Source organism: Macaca nemestrina, chromosome 8, assembly GCF_043159975.1.
Source record: "Macaca nemestrina isolate mMacNem1 chromosome 8, mMacNem.hap1, whole genome shotgun sequence".
NCBI lineage: Eukaryota > Metazoa > Chordata > Mammalia > Primates > Cercopithecidae > Macaca > Macaca nemestrina.
The window spans coordinates 46,429,688-46,443,471 of NC_092132.1; the positions used below are offsets into that span (position 1 = coordinate 46,429,688).

Here is a 13,784-nt window from a genome sequence, read left to right on the forward strand (position 1 = left end):
CAGTGCACTCCAACCTGGGTGACAGAGCAAGACTCTGTCTCAAAAAAAAAGAAACTTGCCTATGCGCACAAGGAGATATGTTTAACACTATTTTGCAGCCTTGTTTGTACCAATTGGGTATTCTTTATCCAAAATGCTTGGGACCAGAAGTGTTTCAGATTTCAAATATTTTCAGATTTTGGAATATTTGCATTATACTTACCACTTTAGCATCCCTAATCCAAAAATCTAAAATCCTCCAAAGAACATTTCCTCTGAGGGTCATGCAGGCACTCAAAAACGTTCAGATTTTGGAGCATTTTTGATTTGGGGATTAGGATGCTCAACTTGTATAAGTAAAACAGTGGAAACAACTTAAATGTCAGTAGGACAGTAGTTAACTGTCATATTCATACAATAGAATATTATATAGTAGTGAAAATGAATGTATGACTTCCAAATATTTTACCTACAGTGAGAAATATATTTCATACCATGACTCAATACATATATGCATATATATACATCACATACATATATGTATATAGGCATTAAATTGAGTACTTATGATACATCATTCTATTTTCTGTTCTATTTTTTTCTAAAGCAGTTCATGACTTGCTATATTGATTTTCTGTGCTACTAATGATTTGAAACCTACAGTTTGAAAAAAAAAAAAAACACTGAACAGTTATATATTTATCAACATGAATAAATCTGAAGAAATAGCGAGTATAGCATATTATGTAGTATGTGTGTGTATATATATATACCTACATATACTACATATTATATGTGTGTGTATATATATATACCTACATATACTACATATTATGTAGTATGTGTGTGTGTATATATATACCTACATATACATGTATATGGCATTCAAGAAATGCTATGTATTGTGATACCTACATCTATATAAAGGAATAATTTTTAAAACTTTTATGATAAAGGTAAATACCAAATTCAGGATATTATTATCTCTGAAGAGGAAGACATGGAAAATAAAATGGGAAGGGAATACTGGGTCTTCAACTATATCTGTAATGTTTTCCTTATTTTATAAAAGGAAAAATGTTAATATTTGATAGGTGTTGAGTACATGGGTGTTATTCATGTTTTTTATTTTTTCAAAATACTTGATTATTAAAATTAACTGAAATAATATTTCTCAATCTTATATCACACTTTGAAAAAATCATCTCACTTTTTCCAAAAAGGAATTTACAGGTATTTTATTATCTTAATTATTTAAAGCAAATTTTAAAGGAACATTGCTGGGTGCACTGGCTCACACCTGTAATCTCGGCACATTGGGAGGCCAAGGCAGGAGGATCACTTGAGACCAGGAGTTGGAGATCAGCCTGGGCGACATAGTGAGACCCCATCTCTTTAAAAGAAAATGTGTATTTTATTTTTTTAATTGTCCAGGTATGATGGTGTACACCTGTAGTCGTAGCTACTTGGGAGACTGAGGCGAGAGGATCACTTAAGGCCAGAAGATCAAGGCTGCAGTGAGCTATGATTGTGCCACTGCTTTCTAAACAGGGTGACAGAGCAAGACTCTGTCTCTTAAAAAAATAAATAAGGTAAAATAAAAATAAGAGGCCCAGCACAGTGGCCTATGCCAGTAATCATTCCCAACACTTGAGGAGGCCAAGCAGGAAGAACATTCGAGCTGAGGAGTTCAAGACTGGCCTGGGCAAGACAGTAAGACCATCTCTACAAAAAATAAACAAAAAATTAGCTGGGCATGGTGATGCATGCTTGTAGTTCCAGCTGCTTGGGAGGCTGAAGTGGGAGGATTGCTTGAGCCTGGAAGGTCATGGCTGTAGTGAGCTGAGATCGCACCACTGCACTCCAGCCTGTGTAACACAGTGAGACCCTGTCTCAAAATAAATACAGCCAGGCATGGTGGCTCATGTCTGTAATTCCAGCACTCAGGGAGACCAAGGTGGGCAGATCATTTGAGGCCAGGAGTTCGAGACCAGCCTGACCAACATGGTGAAACCCCATCTCTACTGAAAATACAAAAAAATTAGCCAGGCGTGGTGGCACATGCCTGTAGTCCCAGCTGCTTGGGAGGTTGAGGCAGGAGAATCGCTTCAACCTAGGAAGTGGAGGTTGCAGTGAGCCAAGATCATGCTGCTGCATTCCAGCTTGGGTGACAGAGCAAGACTCCATATAAAATAAATAAATAAATATGTTTTTTAAAGTTGTGGTCAAACTTTAGGGTTAAGTATCTTCTTTTTTTTTTCCAAGACAGGGTCTGACTCTGCCATCCAGACTAGGGTGTGGTGGTACAATCATATAGCTAACTGTAAACTCAAATTCCTGGGCTCAAGTGATCCTCCTGAGCCTCAGCCTCCTGAGTAATTAGGACTATAGGTGTGCATCACCACACCTGGCTAATTTTAAGTGTGTGTGTGTGTGTGTATATGTATATATGAAGTGGGGTCTCACTATATTGCCCAGGTTGGTCTTGAACTCCTGGCTTCAAGTGATTCTCCAGCCTTGGCCTCCTAAGGTACTAGGAGGCATGAGCCACCACAACTGGCCAATAGAGATCTTTTTGTTCTTCAATTTTGCCATGCAAATTAATAGAGATACTAGGTGTGGTAGACTAAATGGTGACCAAAAAGACATGGCCTAATCCCCAGAACCCATTACTATTGCCGTATATAGTAACAGACCAAATATTACCTTATAAGGCAAAATATGTAGTTAAGAATTTTAAGAGCCAGCATGGTGGCTCACGCCTGTGATCCCAGCATTTTGGGAGGTAGAGGCGGGCAAATCACCTGAGGTCAGGAGTTCAAGACCAGCCTGGGCAACATGGTGAAAGCCCATCTCTACTAAATATACAGAAATTAGCCAGGCATGGTGGCCTGCACCTGTAATCCCAGCGACTTGGGAGGTTGAGGTAGCTTGAACCCAGGAGGCGGAGGTTGCAGTGAGCCAAAATAGTGCCACTGCACTCCAGCCAGGGCAACAGAGCGAGACTCCATCTCAAAAACAAAAAAAAATTAAGAGGAGCGTTATCCTAGATTGTCCAGGTGAGCTCTAAATCCAGTGACAAGTGTCTTTACAAGAATAAGGCAAAGAAAGATAACACAGATAGGAGGAAGCAATGCCACCATGACAACACAGACTGGAATGACACCATTAACAGTCAAGGATGCCAAGAATCACTAGAAACTGGAAGAGGCAAAAACATTCTCCTCTAGAACCTCTAGAGAGAGTATAGCCCTGCTGACACCTTGATTTTCTTCTGACCTCCAGCACTGTGAAAGAATAAACTTCTGTTGTTTAAGCCACCCAGTTTACAGTAATTTGTTATAGCAGTCATATTTTAAGAAGAAAACTGGGGGAATAAATTTGGTGTAAGGAAATGTTATAGGAAATCTAGGTCCACCTGCCTGGTTATGGTAACAAAGGGTGAATACTTTTCTTTCCTAAGTTAGCAACATCAGAAACATCTTTAAAGTCTTTTTCTACATGAATTTCCTTATTGATTGCAGTGATTTTAAAATATGTCCACAAATTATTTAATTGTACCCCTTTCAAAAAGTGGAGCCTAATTCTCCTCCCTTTGAGTATGGATTATATTTATTGGCTTACTTCTAACAAATACAATGTGGCAGAAGTGACCGTGTGTGACTTCCAAAATTAGAACATAAAAGGCTTTGTGGCTTTCTCCTGGTTCTTTGACTTAGATTATTTGCTCTGGGAAAAGCCAGCTGCCATGTCATAAGGATACTCAAGCTGCACTATGCAATGTCCATATGGCAAAAACTCAGTCCTCCTGCCAACAGGAAGCCCAAGAACTTGGGCTATCTGAGGACAGTCAGCCTTAAGATGACTGTAGTTCGGGGCTGGCCTTCAAGTGTCAGCAACGCAAGATGGCAGCCACCATGGGCTCAGGAGTAAAAGTCCCTCACAATTTCCGACTGTTGGAAGAACTCGAAGAAGGCCAGAAAGGAGTAGGAGATGGCACAGTTAGCTGAGGTCTAGAAAATGATGAAGACAGGACACTTACAAGATGGACAGGGATGATAATTGGGCCTCCAAGAACAATTTATGAAAACCAAATATTCAGCCTTAAAATAGAATGTGGACCTAAATACTCACTAGCACCCCCTTTGTAAGATTTGTAACAAAAATTAATATACATGGCGTTAATAGTTCTAATGGAGTGGTGGACCCAAAAGCCATATAAGTGCTAGCAAAATGGCAGAATTCATATAGCATCAAAGTTGTCCTGCAAGAGCTTCAGCGCCTAATGATGTCTAAAGAAAATATGAAACTCCCTCAGCCGCCTGAAGGACAGTGTTACAGCAATTAATCAAAAAGAAAAACCACAGGCCCCTCCGCTTCCCCCCGATTCGATTTAAGCAGTCTTCATTTTCCACAGTAGTAAATTTTCTAGATACATCGTGTAGACCTCAAAGTACTGGAAAGGAAGCTCCCATTCAAAGGAAATTTATCTTAAGATACTGTAAATGATACTAATTTTTTGTCCATTTGAAATATATAAATTGTGCTATAACAAATCATCCTATCAAGTGTAACCACTGTGCACATAGTTGAATTTCTGGAATCAAGAAATTCTAATTGATTCCCATCAGAACTGGTGAGGCACATGTAACTCAACTGTGAAAAGAAACATCACACAATCACCTTGCTGATTACATGGCCTGGGGGTCTCTGCCTTCTCCCCTTACCCTCCCACCTCCCACTTCCCTGCAACAACAGCCCTCTAGCTTGGCTTGTTAAAGTGGATGTGAAGGTTTCAGGTTGCAGCCTGTGGGACTACTGCTGGGTGTGTGGGGTGCTTCGCCTGCACCCCTGGTTTCTTTAAGTCTTAAATGATGCCCCTTCCAATCCATCATCCTTTCCCCACACTTCTCCACTCCTGCCTTTGGCAGAAGCATAGATTGTAACCCCTCCGCTCCCCTCTGAGATTGGCCTTTGGTAAGGAATTCAGGGCTTTCCCCGTATCTTCTCTCCCCCACCTTTATAGAGGGATGCTGCTTTTTCTTCCCTCCTCCTCAAGTTCCTTTTTGCACCATCACCACTCAGTACTTTCCATGACACTTCCTTGCTTTGGCCAGAAGCCATCAGGTAAGGGTAGAAAGTCTCTAACCTCCCTTGATTAGTTTTGGAACCGTACTTACTCACTCTCCACCAGCCTGGGAAATGAATATTGGGTCCTCAGCCCTGCCATCCTCTGCTGTCATCAGCTGATGCATTGTTTTTAGCTCAGGTTTTGGTAAGGTGAAAAGGAAAGTCACCAGGGTTACTCAGACCTGCCAGCTCTCGGAGTCCTTGGTGGTTGAAATTGGAGAAAGACCACAAGAAGACACCTGTAAGCACACGTGATCCCTCTGAATTGTTTTACTTTCCTGTAACTGCTTTTGCTTTTAAAAACTGAAGAAGTTTTAAACAGGGCTTTCATTTGGTCATCCTTGCAATCCATTGAGGTCTAGTTTGGAATCTGACAACTGGAACAGAAAGAACCTTGAATCTAGTGCATGCCTTGGTTTTGGTGCTGCTGCTGCTTCTCAAGATCCTCAGCAGGGATTAAGAAAGAACCCAGTGTGCACAGCAGATCCCTGAAATTGGCGGGCTTGACCTCCTGGCAAATTGCTGTGTCTTTCCAGTTTCTGTTCAGAGCCACTAAATGCTGAAATGTGGATGCATACTGAAATAAAAGTAATTCATTGTGTAAAAAAATAAAATAACTCTAGTTCAGGATGACATCTTGACTGCAAACTCGTGAGGGACCCTGAGCCAGAACCCCCAGGTAAGCTGCTCCTAAATTCCTGAACCACAGCAGAAATTGTGAGATAATATTTAGTGCTTTAATCTACCAGATTTTGAGGTAATTTTTTTTTTCTTTTTTTTTTTTTTTTTTGAGATGGAGTTTCACTCTTCTCACCCAGGCTGGAGTGCAATGGCGTGATCTCGGCTCACTGCAACCTCTGGCTCCCGGGTTCAAGCAATTTTCCTGCCTCAGCCTCCTGAGTAGCTGGGATTACAGGTCCCCACCACCATGCCCAGCTAATTTTTGTATTTTTAGTAGAGATGGGGTTTTACCATGTTGGCCAGGCTGGTCTCGAACTCCTGAGCTCAGGTGATCCACCTGCCTTGGCCTCCCAAATTGCTGGGATTATAGGCGTGAGCCACCGCACCTGGCCTTGAGGTAATTCTTAACACAAATAACTAATACACTGATGCACCTTCTAAATAAAGTGCCATTTTTGTTCAGGAGGCCTTAGCATAACAAATATCACAATCCTATGAATCTCTAGAAGTTGTCATGTAGTAGATGATTACTGACATCACCACAAGTTATAATACCTTAAGAATGATACCATTCATTAAGTACTTCATATGTACATGAATTTTACCAATGCAGAAACAGCCTAGGAATCTGCTTAGTTCCTCTATTATTAACATCATACCTGAGTGGTACATTTGTAATGATCAATGAACAAATATCAATCCATTATTACTCATTAAATTTCATACTTCATTCAATTTTCCTCACTTTCTCTTTAATCTCTAAAATTCTATGAATCCATGGTCCTATTTCTGCACTGATTTGCTTGTGTTTTTTCTATATACTTCTGCATCTAAAATACTATTTTTACTAGATTTTTTACCAGACTAATTTCATTGAATGTCTTCCAAAGTATGAACACTTTTAAAGTTTTCTTAATATTCTCATGGTAACATCAAAATTTAAGGAAATCTGTTTGTCATCAAAAGGGGTTTTGGTAACTTGTTTTGTTAGATTTGCAAACTTTTCATATTACTTGCTCTTACATCACTTCCATGCTATTTCCTTTGCTTTTAGTGTAATTTTTTTCAAAATGGTAAAATAAAAGAAATGTTTATACATTATATTTTTAAGTATCTATTTCCTTAATCTACTAAGGTAAACTTTTCTCAAGGCATTTTAACTTAACAGGATATTACATAGAAAAAAATAGGTGAATAATATCTGACACACTTCAAATGTTCTTTGAACTTTGTTAGTTTAGTGTCAGTTATTGACTGCTTGAATTGGAGAACTCCCTGCTCATATCAGTAACAACTAGTCAAAATTATCAAGAACATTAAGAACACATCACAGAAATCACTGTCATCAGTTATTGATAGAAAGGAAGACTGCACAGTGAGATGATGTATTCAATAGAAGTTGTGTGTAGTAAAAATAAGAATTGTAAATGTAAGTCAACAGTAAATCCAAAAGCCATGTCTTTCAAGGGAAATTTTAAAACTATGTTTCCTACTTTCAAATCCTTTCATCATTACAAGAGTTATTCTTTTCTGGTTAAAAAATCTTGCCTACCTCCTTTTAAAAGTTATTCTTTAAAACATTAGGCCAGATGAGCTAATTTCAGACGGCTTATTTACCTGCTCATGGATTTATATGCCACCTGCTTTTGCTTTTTCTACAGATGCAAAGTCAACCTCTAGGGCAAAATTCCACCTTTCTCTTTCTGCCACACAAGTGGTAAATAACATGACCCAATAAATTTTAGCATTTCCCCAAATGTGTAGGATACAAAAAATGTATTCATTCATGTGAGATATAAAAATGTACACTCACACTTCTGAAATCAACAGCCAGCCATTTCACACTTGGGCCAAAGGCAAACAAACATAATTCTTACTGGCAGCTGGACAACATTCCGAGCTGCCACCACATTAATTAACTCACCTCAATCAGATTCCACTTCAACTTGCACAGCTTGCTGCCAAGAAGCCTAGCAATAAATTGTTAGGTTAAATACTGAACAAGGTAGGGAAATACCATATGGTATGTTGTTATAGAGGGTGGGATATTCTTGTTTAACACTAGTAGCAGGGTTTTCCATTTACTTTTTATTGTCTCTTGTGATTTGAGAAAAATGAGTATATGTTCTTGTTGATAAATGAACTTGCATGTCTTATTGTGAAGGGGAATGGGATGGTAACAAGTTAACAAAACACCTTTGTCCACAAGCTTATATAGTTGATATTCCCTAAATCTGAAGACAACAGCTTACTTAGCAAGTGCTGGGAGCCCATTAATGGTAAATTATTGGTATTAAACCTTTGGGGATTGTCAAAGAACAAAGACCTCAAATTCCCTTTCACTGAGGTCTACTGGGAATTTACAAATAAATACAAACTACTTATAACTGAAAAAAATTGTAGCTTAAGAGTCAAGATTTAAGTGTGAGTCTAGTTTCTGCCTCTGACTGACTGTTCACTTTGGCCAAATCACTTAACTTCTCTCATATTATATACTTATCTGTCATATGAAGGAGTTTGACTATATGAATGGTTCCCAAACCTTAATGCACATATCATCATAAGGAGCTTATTAAAAATGCAGATTCTTGGATTCCACCCTTGGCTTGAAAATGATTTTTTTTGACATGGAGCCTAGTAGTCTGAATTTGTAATAAGCAATAAATTATTTTGCAGATATAGAACCCATATGTTAAGAAATAACAGGACTACATGACATGTTGTATCCCTTTACCTCTGACGGTGTATTATTCTAATTACCAATCCATATCATTGTTTTTATAATGTGTAGTGTGATTTTGAAAAGTGGTATAATTGGGAGTGGTAACTCAAGCCTTAATATACAATAGGCAGTTCAAAACTCTAGTGAAAAAAGACCGAGAACACCTGAATATGACTACCCGAATGCCTGTGAGCATTTTCTTGGGGTTGTAGGATGGGTGATAGCTGACTGACTGTTCCCTCTAGAAATCTTGCCTGTATATAGAGTAAAACTCCAAATCTAAACAAAGGAAAACATTGAAAGCCATCCTACAGATCAGCTTTATTCATATTCCTGATCATTCACCCAGGAGAAGGCTTTCTGTGCTCTAAGGGTGTTGTTATGAATGCTCATTTCATTTCTTTTGCTGCTTGTGTATCTGGTGTATTCTGCTTCTTTGTTAAATTCTGAAATCAAAAAATAAATATTTTGTACTTGTTTGTGAGATTTCAAAAGATGAGGAACATTTGAAAACCTCATTCTCTTTAGATTCTAGGACATGATTTGATAAGTAAAGAAAAAGTTCTTACTGGAAAAAGTTCTTATAACTTACTGAATAGGTGCGTATGGATTTATACTAATCCACATATATTTTTCCATCTGATTCCTCTTATGACTAGCAGAGAGCCTTAGGATAGCTGTCTGGGGCCATCCTTAAATTAGGAAAAGAGCATGCTTAACAGGTCCACGTAACATGCTGTGCAACACAGGCTTTTCTCATGATGTTGCAAACTTAACAGACTTGAAGCTCCAAAACTAATCATTATTATTTTACTTTTAAAACTGTGGAATCACCTTTGTTACTAGTTTCTATCAGTGGGGGATGTAAAATGGCAATGCAGTAGTTGCTTTACTATTCAGTCTTCACAAAAGAAGTCTGATTCTCTTCTATCTAATCAGTTCTTTCCAAGCTACTCTAATTATCACAAATATCCCCAAGTTTTAATAATGTTCCTCAGAGTATGGGTAGATTATATTTATTGGTCTTTGTATTCTTCTCAGCCACTAAAATCAGGCTCTTAACTTGGTAGATTCTCAATGATGGAATGTTGGGCTAAAGACATTTTGGCAGAAAAGAAGTGTTGAATCCTGTTGCAGACTTCCTCATCCCCTGCAGGTGGTGCTGGGAGATAGGTTCTCTATTTACTTATTTAATCATAATTAGTTGGGCTAGTAAAGGTGTTCTGAGTTCTTGGTTTAAAGCTGTTGTAACTACCTAAATTTCTTCCTCCCCTTCACTCTTGTTACTGAGTCACAGAGAACAAAAAGACTGAAAAATGTGATCCAACTGAAGAAAATAGAGACATTAAGATAACTGATGGTGTCTCCCAGGCCTAGCAGTAGAAAGATGCTGAAGGGCTTTAGGAGAAAGAGAATTTGTACACTCTTACTTTCAAAAGAGAACATATATTCAGGAAATTTTTCTATAGACTATCTGACTATCTCACCAGAACTACTGTATTAACTCTAGTACTAAATCTGTCATGCTTATACGTCAAGTTTATCTCACCATGGTCATAGATCAGTGGTTATTAGTATTTGGGACTTAAAGGTTTCCTGTACAATACTGTCTATGACACCACCCAGTCAGGGTTAGCAGCCTTCTCCTCTGTCTTCCTCCAGATTAATGAATGTATTGCTTATTTTAATATCTGAATCTTCCACTCAATTGACAGCTCCTATAGAGACAGTGTCTTTATCATCTTTGTATTACTAGTTCTTACCTTGCTTCTTTGAATGTAGTAAACACTAAATACATTAAATTAATTAAAGCAGTCAACAAATCAATTAGAATACTGTCAGCCACATAACTTTAGAGTTGCCTGAAACCAGGTATGAATTTCTCTTCTTTCATTCCTACCCTGAAGCTTACTGATGCCAAAATTAGAGGTCAGTGAAGATGGTCATAATTAAGGAAGCTAGTATTTTTTAATTGATATAACATGATCCCCCAATATACATTTCTAGCCATATCTCCTCCACCTCCCCCATATGAATCTTTCACAACTGTCAGATTGGTCTGTTTGCTCTCTCTGTAACATGCCTTATACCTTCCCACCTCTGAAATTATACCATCCCTCTATTCTGCCCTTAGTCTCTTTTAATCAGTGTTTCTCAGAGTGCTTCTCGGGGGCCCACAATGTCAATGCTATGCTCATAATAATACTAAGATGCTATTTGCCTTTTTACTGTCATTCTGTGTGAGATGTACAGGTGTACAACAGAGTTTTCCAGAGGCTACATGACATGCAGTATCACAACAGAAGCAAATATAAGAATCCACCTGTCTCCTATTAAAATGCAAAATGTAAAACAATACCAGTTTCCTAACTTTTTGTTTGGGGAAATATAATTCATAAAAATATTTATGTTAACATGTAATTTAGGTTAAAACAAATTAATAAATATTTGTAAATTGTCTCGGTTTTAATTTCTAATATGGTAAATACAGATAGATATAACCCATATAAACAAAACCTGTTTGGGGTCCTCAATAATATTGAAGAGTGTTATACAGGGGTCCTAAGGCCAAAGAATTTGACAATGCTGATCTAAGTCTTCCTTATCCATTAAAGTCCAAATGCAAGCCGGGAACAGTAGCTAACGCCTGTAACCCCAGTGCTTTGGGAGGCTGACATAGGAGGATTACTTGAGGCCAGGAGTTTGAGACCAGACAGGGCAACATACAGAGACCCTGTTTCTACAAAAAACATTTAAAACATAGTTGGTCATGGTGGCACATGTCTGTAGTCCTAACTACTTGGGAGGCTGAGGCAGGAAGATCGCTTGAGCCTAGGAGCTTGAGGCTGCAGTGAGCTGATCCCGCCACTGCACTCCAGCCTGGGTGACAGAGCAAGACCCTGTCTCTGAAAAAATAAATAAAATAGTTTTAAACTTAAAAAAAAAAAAGGTTCATATCACAGCCTTCCTATTCGATAAGCCTTTTTGACCACTGCAACTAGAGAGGATCTTGTCTGTCTACTCTGAATACTACGGCACTTACACACTCATGGCTCTTTTTTATCATTCATCTAGTACAGACCTTGTGCCAAAAAGGAATATTGTTACGTGGATACAGAATGATAATTAAAGACTTATGTGTTTGATGGTGAATCATAAACAACCCTTTTACTTCGCAGTCTCTGATCAGTCTTCCCAGCCTAAAGGAAAAAAAAAATAATTCTTGACTTTTCAACCTACCCTTTTTCCTAAGGAAAATAACAATAAAGTTTAATAATGATATACATAAAATATTTGTTACAGTCATCTTTATTTTAAACCTGATAAATGTTCATTGAAAAAGAAAAAAATTAGAAATTCAAAAATTAAATTTAACCATAATGCCATCATCCTGAGGTAAGAACTGCTAACATTTTAGTGTATACATATCCAGTCCTCTCCTATGCAGGTATTTTTCCACTATATTTATGTTATATGGAACATACTACTGTCTTTTTTTATACACTCTTTTTAAGACACTTTTTTGTTTTTTACTTACTGTCAGGTGGGTGTTACATGGGATTTAAAGAAACAGGTAATGTTCTAACTATAATAAATGAGCTCATAATGAATTTTTAAATACATAATGAACATTTTTCTGTCATTAAGTATTCATTATCTCAAGTAACTCTATAATTTGTTCATTATATTTTATATAGGTGTGTATGCACACACACACACAGGATTTCTACCATTAGACATTAAGATTGTTCTAATTTTTAATACTATAAATGATACTTGGATTTTCTTCCTTGTGTACACATTTTGCCTATATCTCTGATTATTTAGAAAAAATTCTTAAAAAGGGAATTACAAGGTCAGGATATATAAACAATTTTAAGACATTTAATCTAAACATGCAATCATCTTTTGATGCCACTTCATCTTTTTCAATAGAATAAAAACAAAATTGTTATTTAATAGAAAAGGAAAGGAGTTTGAGAGGTTGTGAGGAAAAGCTAGGAAAGCATATGGAAGAAGGAATACAGAAAAATTGGTGCCAAAAAAGAGAGAAGGAGGAGAAGAGCCAGAAGTATAAATAGAATTGAAGAATACGTAGAAAGGGATAAAACAAGGCAAACTGAACAGAGGTTTGAGAGTCAGGCAGATGTTGATTTAAAAGACAAGGCATCTACTAATTATGTGACCTTAAGCAAGTTACAGAACTTTTCTCTTCATTAAACTGTGTTTTAAAATTGGAAACAGAGCAAATCAGCTTCAGTAGTCATTATTTGGACTGACCTTGAACCCTGAAGCTTATGCTTTATACCTGTGCTAGTACATGCACTCACTTTATCTTTCTCTTCTATCAAGCAAAGAAGCAGGTAGCAACACCCTTTTGCCACTCTGCTTTCTGTTACTTCATCTCTAGTCTTTGGTTTCTCTTCCACAAACTGAGAATAATATTAGGAATTAAGCGTCTAGTCGGACTAGAAACCTTGAGAAAACAGGTTGTCTTTTTCTCATGAAACCTTTTGGCACTTCATGCTTCTAAGTGTGCCAAGGAATGTCTTGAGACATTTTATTTGGCTTTTCTACTTGAAAATCTAAATAGAACCTGCCTGCACAGAGGTACAAGCCTATCACCCAAAATTTAATATTACTGAAACAGAAAGTCAGATGGGTTGTATATAAATTAATGGTAAAGACTTGTCTTTGTTTACTCTGAAATAATGCATTTCTACTGTTTTTAACTGCTTAATTAGTTTCAGGCTGGTAGAACTATCACCTCTATGGGTGTTGGAAAATTCACCTTAGTCTCCTTATTCGACGACTCTTTTTCTGTTTGGAAGGTGTTACAGATAGGGTTGACAGTGGCTTTTCACATAGCAAAAATATTTTAGGCACCCAGCAAGAAACATTAAAGTGTCACATAAAGTGTCACATATTTCACATACTTTAGTTGAGATCAGTCATCTACAAAATGGGGAAATAAAGGACCATTTGAAATAAAGAATGGGTGACAAAGGTGATTTTCATTCCAATCTAACAGAAGCACTAAGTGGAATTAGACCAGACCAAATTTCTGACTTATTCTGGGCTGTTCAGGCTATCCATTAATCTTATCTCCCACTCAGCAACAATAACTTCCAGGAAATTTTTCTTTGTCTTCTCACTTTTTAATTTATTTATTTATGTATGTATGTATTCGTTTATTTTTGAGACAGAGTCTCTCTCTGTCTCCCAGGCTTGAGTTGAGTGCAGTGGTGCAATCTCAACTCACTGTACCCTC

General features: G+C 37.5%; 1 long non-coding RNA gene and 1 pseudogene across 2 annotated transcripts in view; both read left to right on the plus strand.

Annotated features, from left to right (window-relative positions):
• LOC105476069 (uncharacterized) overlaps nucleotides 1-13,784 on the plus strand; it is a 41,721-nt gene that overhangs the window by 5,207 nt on the left and 22,730 nt on the right. The gene's annotated exons all lie outside the window — the stretch shown is intronic.
• LOC105476068 (ubiquitin-conjugating enzyme E2 variant 1 pseudogene) lies at nucleotides 799-6,835 on the plus strand (annotated as a pseudogene).